Below are 10,186 nucleotides of genomic sequence, written 5' to 3'. Positions count from 1 at the left end.
CTCATGGCTCTCATTGGTTGAGCATCTCAGGCTCACAGACTCCTCGAGACTGTTGCTAGGATTCATTTCCATATAAGGTCAATTACCAACCTCTTGTTTTTAGGTCTGCCTTGTACTTTTCTGCGGAGAGAGAAGGGCAATGTTTCCAACAGTCAGTACATTCATTCTGTCCTGTGCTGGGCTCTACCCACCCTGTGTATTTATCTTGTGCTTGTCTCAATTCTCCCCATGTCAGAACGCCCCCAGTCTGAACTTAACTCTGTTCAGCAACTTTCTTGGTGGAAAAACTACTTATACAGCTGTTTTACAAGAGGGTTATACATTCAGTTAGGGCCTACACTATGTACTGAAAATACTGGAAACTTCCACTGCAAAAACACAATCTACCTCTCCCATCTGTGCAGCCTTGCAGACCCAGAGCACGCCAGGTTATTTCTGCTTTCATAGCATTTGCATGCTGTAGGGTGAGCAAAAGGTTCTGCTGCTTGATTCTTCTGCAAGAGCTGCTTACCGGCAAATGGTTGCAGGGATGGAGGATGTGACAGAAAGCATTTGTCTCCACAAGAGCATAGTTACATTCAGTGCAGAGAGTGTGAGAGTCAGGTTGGTGTGGAAAAGCACAGACACGCTGGGGATGATGCAGTGCTCACATGTCTAATACTCACAGACATTACTGTCAGAAGGATGGTGCTGTGTTGTGCTTCTACCTTTGGCAGCCCCTGGAGAAATGCTGTGGCACACAGAACACCTTTGTATTGCACTGACTGCTGCCATGCAGCATGGATTTAACACACCAAATCCAGAGGAGCATGACTGCATCTAACTGCCCTGAGAAAAACTACTGTAGCTGAAGAGATGAGGAGGCAGCTGCTCATCTGCAGAACAAGCTGTACTGCCAGACATTGGGCCAGGTGAGCACCTCCTGCTGCAGCGTGATGATGACAGGGCTGGAGATGATCTGCAAAGCCAGCTTCAAAGTGGGAGACATGAGTCAACATGGCAGGAGGACAGAGGTGTTAGGGAGCAGCCAAGGCATCAAAGAGTATCAAAAGGCTTTAAAAGGTATCACAAAGCGACAGCCAGGAAGACTGGGATTATCATGAGCAGCAACCTGGATGCTAGAGATTATTTGCTGCCATACAAAATGGTAGAGATCTTGCTGCTGACATCCCAAAGCCAGGCAAAATGGGAACCCAGAGCTCTGCCTGCACGAACCCCACAGCCATAGCATTGCAAGCTGAGCTGCCTTGCTGTTTGTTGCATTCATCCCAATCCCTGTGAATGAAGACTCGGAATGCAGTCAAGGCGATGACTGAGCATGAGAGTGACTTTATTCATTAAAAGACAGGAGGGCTTGAGAGGTCAAGGGTGAAGATGGGACTCCTCTTGTCAAGATGAGAGTGGCTCAGAGCTGGTGCTGCTGCCTGGTGCCTGGGACTGGCAGCCTGACTCCAAGTCCCCATCTAAGATGCTCAGCTTCACCTCACTGATGCTGCCCTGCTCCTGCATGGTGGTGCTGCTGTTGGGGCACTCGGGCTGTGCTTGGGATGGGCAGCACTGCAAAGGCGCTGGGTCACAATCCAGGCAGGTGACTGTGGTGTCTGGCAGGCTCAGGTCAGGAGCTTCAGCAGAGCCAGGAGATATGAGAGCATGAACGTGGATGAGCCCCTTGTGTCCATCACTGTTACCATGTGGAAGGCTGTCATCCGAATTGCAGCGATTTGTGCTTAATAAGAACTCTCCATTGATGGAAACACACTGCACATCACTACTTGGTTTGGATCTTTGGGGTTGACAAAGGCTTGAATTATCTAGGAAGGCACAGAAACACAAGGGTTAGTGTCAAACGTTTGCAAGTTGAATCATGCAAGAGGTTGTTGATACTTGGTAATAGAGTGGCGGCAGGACGAAGCAAATAAGCTTGAAGCAACAGAGCCACTGTCTTGAAAGTGATCCTCGTGCAGGTCCATAAGTTTTGACTCTGCCTGGACTTCATATGGGGCAGTATGACATCACAAAGGGGTGATACGATGTCACAAATGGGCATTATGACGTCACAAATAAGCATTATGATGTCACAAAGGGGCACTATAATGTCAAAAAGGGGCATTATGACATCACAAATAAGCATTATGACGTCACAAAGGGCATTATGACATCACAAAGGGGCATCGTGACGTCAGAAAGGGGCATCGTGATGTCAGAAAGGAGCATTATGACATCACAAAGGGCATTATGACATCACAAAGAAGCATTATGACGTCACAAAGGGGCATTATGACATCACAAAGGGGTGTTACCATCACCCTGCGCCCAACTCCTCTCTCCCTCCTATTGGCTCCCTCTCCCACCAATCCCCGATCTCCCCTCCCCTTAGGCATTGAATTCTCTTCTCACTACCTCCTCCCAGTCCTCCCCTAGGAACAGAAACCATTCAGATTCTACAGCAAACTACAGCATCTGCACTGCAAGAGCTCACTGAACCACCTGCAACAATGAAACACGGTTTTGGAGAGTGGGTTTGAAAACACACCTTTAGACAGCTGTCTCCCTGTAGCCAAAAGGAAACCAAGCAGCAAAAGAAGAGTCCAGCCTGAAACATGCCCATGCTACTAGCCCAGGTTTTTCACAGTCAATGCAGAATCCATCCTGTTCATGAGGTGACAAATGACCAGTGGGTCTCCCCTTGCTCCACCCCTTCTCCTTCAAAGCCAGAAAAAGAAAGAAAAAACAAGCTTCTGTACAGCTGCCGTTATTTCTGACAGCGAGTGTAATCACAGAATCATAGAATGGCCCGGGCTGGAAGGGACCTCAAGGATCATGAAGATCAATCGCCTCCCTGTCTCTGCTGGCCATCCCCTCTTCTGATGGAGCCCAGGGGACCATTTGCTCTCTGAGCTGCAAGAGCACGCTGATGGCTCACGTTCTGTTTTTCATCCACCAGGACCCCCAGGTCCTTCTCTGCGGGGCTTCTCTTAAGGACTGCTCCTCCCAGGCTGTACAGATGCCTGGGATTCCTCCAGCCCAAGTGCAAAACCTTGCACTTTGCTGTGTTCAACCTCATTAGATTCACCTAGGCCAACCTCTCGGTTGAGCTCCCTCTGAATGGCATCCCTTCCTTCCACTGCATCAGCCCCACCACTCAGCAAACAGCAGAGGGTGCACTCCATTGCATCATTGGTGTCACTGATAACCATGTAAAAAAGCACTGGTCCCAAGACAGACTCCTGGATGACACCACTTGTTATTGGCCTCCACCTGGACACAGAACCATGAATCACCACCCTCTGTCTGTGGCCTTTCAACCAATCCCTTATCCACCAGGTGGTCCACCTGTCAAATCCACATCCCTCCAGTTTAGAGATAAGGATGTGGTGGAGGGCCATGTAAAAGATCTTGCTCAAGTCCAGGTCAATGACATCAGTTTCCTTCCTTTTGTCCACAAATGCCGTCACTCCATCATAGAAGACCACCAGATTGGTTAGGCATGGCCTTCCCCTGCTAAAGCCACGCTGACTGTCTTGGATCACATGCTCATTCCTTATGTGATCAAGCATGTCTTTGAGGCGGATCTGTTCTTCACCATCTTCATCACAGTTCTACATTTGAATCAAATAATTGGTGTTGCTGTCACCAAGAAAACCTCTTTGTCTTCTACTCCTGCTGCACTACTGTGCTTTCACCAGAAGCAAAGGGAGAGGCCACCTCCTAGATCCAAATTTTAAGAAACCAACACCCAATAGGTGTCATCTGAAGTAAAATAGCAGAGAAATTAAGATGACTCTTTTGCATCCAGCTTGGATCACTCCCTCACTCAGGCACACCACCATCAGATCAAGGAGATGCTGCCTTCAGCTTAGAGACTGTATGGGAAATCACAGCTTGAACCTCTGATTAATCAGCTGAGGCAAGTGTTGGGCCAGCTGCGGGAGCACAGGTGAGAGTAATCTAGCTGTGCTCCCAGAAGGGGTGGACCTCGACTGCACCTCTTCTGAGACCTCACCTCATTTAAAGGCTGACCACCACTAAGGCAGAATCTCTTGGAGACTGCTCCCCAGTTGAGACTGCCTCAGCTTTCTGGTCAAGGCATCAACATTGGTCAGTTTTCCTTTGCTAATAATCTTTGACTATTTACCACCATCTTGGTTAACATCTTTTTACTAGCCACCCTTACAGAGACCATAAGGGCTTGGGCTTCCAAACTCTCAGCAAGCATTTGGATCAGACAGCTTCCTGCTGGGGAGCCCCCTGCATCACTGCTGCCTCCTTTCGTACTGGACCTGCAGATGCTTCAGAGCTCATTAGCATGGACTTCCTTCCTCCCCTCAGCAGCTGCTCCTGCACTCACCTTCATTCCTACTCAGATACCGGCCGCTTCCAGCACCAGCTGACCTGCAAGACACAGAAAGGAAAGGTGGGAGTCATGCAAACGCAGAAGCCCAAGGCTGCATCACCACCACGTATGGCAGCCTCGGGAAGTCAGCTGCAACTACATCCTTTGTCAGAATGGAAACAGGCACCGTCAATTAAGTGTGACCTCTGAACTCATTGCCACCATCAGAAATAGGCACTGAAATTGCTCACTTCACTGCAGCTGGTTACCTCCTGATTTTGGGTAAATGCGGACACTGTCTTGAGGGCTACCAGAAAAACGACATCAACTTCATTGTAGGTGGTTAAGCTTGGAAGCTGGACTTGAGCAAGAAAAGTTTCTCAGCTCAGAATCACAGAATTATCAAGGTTGGAGAAGACCTACAAAATCATCTGGTCCAACCATTACCAATACTTCCCGGATAAATCATACCTCTCAACACAACATCCAAATGTTTCTTGAGCACTCCCATGGTCGGTGACTCCACCACCTCCCTGGGCAGTGCTATCCAATGCCTGAATACCCTTTAGGGGAAGTAATATTTCCTAATGTCCAGCCTGAATCTTTCCTGGCACAGCTTAAAACCATTCCCTCTAGATCTATAACTGATCACACGAGAGAAGAGGCCAAACCCCAGCTCACTACAACCTCCCTTCAGGACGTTATAGAGAGTTATAAGGTCTCCCCTGAGCCTGCTCTTTTCCAAGCTGAACAATCCTAGTTCCCTCAGCTTCTCCTCGTAAGGTTTGTGCTCCAGACCCCTCACTACCTTCGCAGCTGAAGATGTTCCAGAACCGCAAGGTTTTCTTGCAGGGAGGGGCCCAAAACTGAATAGGTCAAACATCCTTCTCTCCATCATTGCTGTCACGTGGAAGGCTGTCCTTGGAACTGCAGTGACTCATGCATCCTAACTGCACTCCATTGATGGAAGCACAACGTGCATCATTGCAACTTGCTGGTGGGTTCCTGTATTGGCAAGGGATCGATTCACCTGGAAAGAGTAGATACACAGCAGTTAGTGTAAACTTTCACTGTCCAAGGAGGCAAAGGCTTGGTGCTGCCTGTCAAGCAGGTTTCAAGCAGCTTGTGAGCCTCATCTGGGAAAGACAGGAGTCAACCAAAGATGTCAGGCACAGGCTTGAATGCCAGAAGGAGGTACAAGCCCACTGAAAGCATGAATTCTACCTGTGTTGCTGACAAGCAGTGTTTTGAAAGCTGGATTTGCACCCTTACCTGCCAGGACCAAGACTTCTACTTCAGAGGGCTCCCTGGCACTGCTCTGCAGTTGGTGTTTGGCCACAGGGGATGGTTTGCCCAGGCAGAAGCAGGAACGCCAACTGCCAGCTGGTGACTCTGCCCTCTTACTGGGAGAACTCAGTCTGGAGAGAAAACAGAGCATGCTGTCAGTCGTGGTGCAGGGTGAGGGAAGAGCTGCACCGAGCCCTTGCCAATAGTTGCCTGTTCCCGCCACTGCCTGCTTTCTGCTGAAACACAGCCTAGAAACACCCTCTGTTTCAAACAGCAGAGGATGCTTCCATTCCTACAGCTCAGCCCTCAAGTCCTGCTGGCTACATTCCTCTCAATGATTTCAAGCAAGATTCGGAGCATGTGAGCAAAGGCTCCACAGCCGGACAGGAAACGAGCTGGCAGGCGTAACTGCTTTCTGAGGAACCGTACAGTTATAAGGGAAGCTCAAAAGCATCCCTGACTCTTACGTTAACACCTCCTCGGCCTCAGCTCACTGCCACCTTTAATTTCTAGTGCCAGCAAGTCTGACCAACAGCTCTGCTTACAGGAGAAGCACAATTGGTTTCAGGCACATGGCCCTGAAATCTGGAAAACCCCAAGATTTCCATGTACAGCCAGCACAGAACAGGATAGACGCCAGCATGGCTTTCTGCATCTTGTGACTGCCTGCCCAACCAGGAAGGAAAGGCACCTTGTGTGGCTCCACTGAGGCCATAGGGCAACTGTGTGTTAGTTGAATCCTCAAAGATATAATGGACAAAAAATAAACCAATAAAAATCATCCGAACAATGATGGTAGGGGCTGGAAAGGGAATTCCTCTTTCTTTATCTTTCAGATGGAAAATCAATGATTGCATTGAAGTTCCTCAGTACAGCTGCAGGCCCTTCCTCCACTTGTATCTTGCTGCTCCGTGTTGCAACAGGAGAGCTGCTCTGGCCTCTCCTCTCAGCCTGTGCCTCCTGCACGGTGAGCAGCTTTGTGGATGGAGAGACCCACACAGACTTGGGCCCAGGCAGAGAACTGTGCCCTGCAAGGGAAAAACACAGGTGAGACGGCGGAGGAAGCAACAGCACAGCCATCCCAGTTCTGCATATCTCTCAGAATTGCTCATCCAAGCCACTGGAAGAAGAGGAGCTCAAAATAACCGTGTGCTCAGTGGTATGCTCGTGGCAAAGGACACAGCCACAATTAAGAGCAGCTCACTGTATCAAAAACAGGCAAACAAAAATCCTAGAAAAACTAGGGGGCTGGGATTCCAGAAAGCTTTGCTGCCACATTTCAATCAAGCTTCACCTGCTGGCAAAAAATCTTAACAGCAGTGATGGTTTTCTCCAAGTAAGGCTTGTGTTTGGACACACTAAGGATCCAGGAATGGGGCACCATATTCTAACCTAAGCCCAGAAGCCTGCTGTCTCCTCGACAGTAGTAGAATTTTCAAAGGTCTTGGAGAAGACCTGGATTGGATCAAGGTGCCAGATCAAGATCAAGCTAATGGAGGAAGACACTCACCTGCTCACTCTCCCACGACTGGTGTGGATTCGGAGCAGAAGATGACATCTGTGTGGCTGATGAGGAATTCCACCACAGCTGACTGAGTCTGCAGCTCCATGCAGGCAGCTTCAATGGCGCAGGAAGATTGGCTCTGCTGGGATCTGAAGAAAAGGCAGATCTTACAAGTCATTTCCCCAAGGTCATTTCCCCAAGTCTGAATTTCTGTAGCCAAAAACTGTCAGGTTGGGCTCTGGAGACTTCCGCAGTGGGCAAACAGCGATGCCACTGACGAAGTTATCCTGGATCATCAGGGACACAGCTGTCCCAGCTAAACAAGTGAGTAGAAACTGTCATCTAGAAATTGTGCCCCTGGGGTTGGGGGAGAGCAGAACTAAGCATCGTGTTGAAATGGAAAAAGAAGTTTACCTTAAGAGGTTTGGAGCCCACTCTATCGCTAAGTTCTTCACGTGCATGTTTATCACCGAGCAGATCCCAGCCAGAGACACCAAGTGTCTTATTAAGTCCCATGGGGACAGTGCACTGGTGGTCAGCACTGAGGCAGACTTGATGACTTCCAAGAGGCATCTGGGGAACACAGAATCACAGAATGACCCGGGTTGGAAGGGACCTCAAGGATCATGAAGCTCCACTCCCTGCCTGGCAGGGCCACCTATCTTCCACATTTACTAGGCTGCCCAGGGCCACATCTAACCTGGCCTTGAACACCTCTACAGATGGGGGATCCACAACGTACCTGGGCAGCCTGTTCCAGGACCTCAGCACTCTCCTAGTAAAGAATCTCCCCCTACCACCCAACGTAAATCTTCCGTCTTTCAAATTAAAACCATTTCCCCTTGTCTTGCTATTATCAGCCCTTTCAAAGAGTTAACACCCCTCCTGATTATACACACAGCCTGTGCCATCAAGGCCAAGCAGTGCAAGCTCTGGGGGGCTTTACAGCCTGATTGCGCAGTGCAGCTCCTCGCAGCAGGCATTTGACTCCAAGTCCCCTTTGCTATTAACCCCATACTATCAATAGCAGGGGAACAGCAAAGGAAAGGGAATTCTCACAACCATTGTGAATAGCTTAAATAAGCACCTCCTGGCACCACCACAAGTGCCATCAAGTGAGAGGCAGGATGTGGCAAAGACATGCCTCATGGGGCTAACAGAAAGAAGACCTCAGAGCTGGGGCAATGCTGCAACCACTAGCCAGGACGCCCAGGGAACAGGTACGTGTCATTTCCAAGACACTGCCCTGAGCTTACCGAGAATTTGGCATAGAGATGCTTAGTCAGCAGAGGGCTCGGGAGCTCCCTGAAATACATCTTGCACAGGGAGCTCACGCTGTGAATGTCTCAGACACTGAGCTCGGGAACCTGCTCTGAATCGAATTCAAGGCTGCAGAGCAGGACACAGAATTGGGCAGAGGGCTTTGGGAAAGACGAAAGCAAGTCCAAAGCCACACAAAATACAGTCAAGAAAAGGAAGGACCTCTGCAGAGCCTTCCATATGGTCTCACATCACAGCGAGAAGCAGGAGAGCTCTTGTGGCACAAAGCTTGGGGCAGGAGAAATCAAGGCTGCCTCTAAGATAGTGCTTGCAAAGAGACTTGTGCTCTAGATACCTCATACCTTCAGTGTTCTTCTTTGGACACATCTCAGGATTTCAGTGTCCTTCTTGCAGTGAGGGGCCAAGAACTGAACACAAAACTCAAGGTGAGGACTCACCAGTGCCAAGCATAGGGAGATGATTGATTCCCTGCTCCTGCGGGCTCCAACCTTCTGCATTCCAATTCCAATCTAAACCATTCCTGCTATGGTATTACTTGAATCCTCATTTAAGGCTGGACCTCAACAAGTCAACACATCAGAAATAACACAGTGTGCATCTGGAAGACGTGTCTCAAAGCCCAGAAAATCCAACTCAAAATCAAACTCTACCCTTGGTAGATTTACATCACGCTCTTTTCCTTGTGTGTGAGCAATACTTGCTCTTTTCAGACGGTACTATGAGCATGTGGCATCCCAAACACATAGTTAGCATCCATCCATATCATTAAGGCTCTCGTCAAGGCAGTTATTTCAGCCTTCTGAGGTGAAGTCCCCACGGCTGATGGTTGTGCTTCCATTCCCTGCTCAGTAGCAGTTACTGCATGTCCTGCCTTACAGCCTCCTTGTCTCACAAAACTGCAGCTGCTGGTAAATCAGGCGTCTTCTGCATCTTCTAAGGGTTCGTCCTTCAGCTCCGACCGACCGGCTGCAATGTGCAGCTTCAGTTTTTTCAAAGCAGTGATGTCATCCTGGTTCTCCACCAGGGGAGTTCCGCTAAGGAAAGATACTGGGCTGGCAATAGTAGTTACAATTATTTCTATATCACCCTGCTCTACCAGGATGGCCTGGTATTTCGGGAATCTTTGGGGTGAGAGCCAATGTCCACCTTTTGCCTCCAATACAGTAAACACTGCATGATATATTAAAACTGGTATTCTTTGGCCCACTGTAGATTTATAGGCTTCCTGAATATTGAGCACCAGTGCACCCTGGCTATCCCTTACTCACTTCAAGCTGTTTGAAGTTTACCATCAGTCCGTAGCTGTGTATCCATGGTCGGCACCCTCCTGTCATTCCTGGCAACGTATGGAGTTCCTTGGCAGTTTGCAGCTCAGGGGTTGAGCAGATGGCTTCTTTCTTGGCAGTCCTTAAGGTTCAAAGTCCAGCTGTCATCTCCTATCCCAAATATGTCACTTGCTGCTGAGTTAGTTGTGCTTTCTGTCAACCAAGAAACTCAGCAAACTCTCAGTCTATTGTACACAGTCCTTTTGTTTTGGTGGCATCCACATGCTCCAGTAAAGTTCCACCCTAGGATGGAGGATGCCAGGTCTCAGGCTCACGAGTTGACCAGTTCTCAACAATCATTTAGCTGTTCTCACAACCCTGGGTAACACTGTCCAGGTTCACTGAGTCTCTTCTTACTCTGTTAGGGAGAACAGATACACACAAGTACTGGTATGCTATCATGAGGAATTCAGTAGGTTACATTTAATATAGAAGCATGTTGCAATCAAAAGCACG

General features: G+C 48.9%; 1 long non-coding RNA gene across 1 annotated transcript; it reads right to left on the bottom strand.

Annotated features, from left to right (window-relative positions):
* Positions 1-6,321: 6,321 nt before the first annotated feature.
* Positions 6,322-9,334, bottom strand: LOC146755364 (uncharacterized). The gene is made up of 4 exons (XR_014938153.1): positions 8,843-9,334; positions 7,539-7,697; positions 7,131-7,273; positions 6,322-6,648 (listed from the first exon to the last, which is right to left on the bottom strand). It is a non-coding gene; the product is annotated as an uncharacterized LOC146755364 (long non-coding RNA).
* Between the last annotated feature and the right edge of the window lie 852 nt (positions 9,335-10,186).

The sequence above is a fragment of the Coturnix japonica genome, chromosome 33 (assembly GCF_054131305.1).
Source record: "Coturnix japonica strain WE chromosome 33, WE-NBRP24, whole genome shotgun sequence".
NCBI classification, from domain to species: Eukaryota; Metazoa; Chordata; class Aves; order Galliformes; family Phasianidae; genus Coturnix; species Coturnix japonica.
Note: the sequence above shows the minus strand (reverse complement) of the source record. Positions and strands in the feature narration are given on the sequence as shown.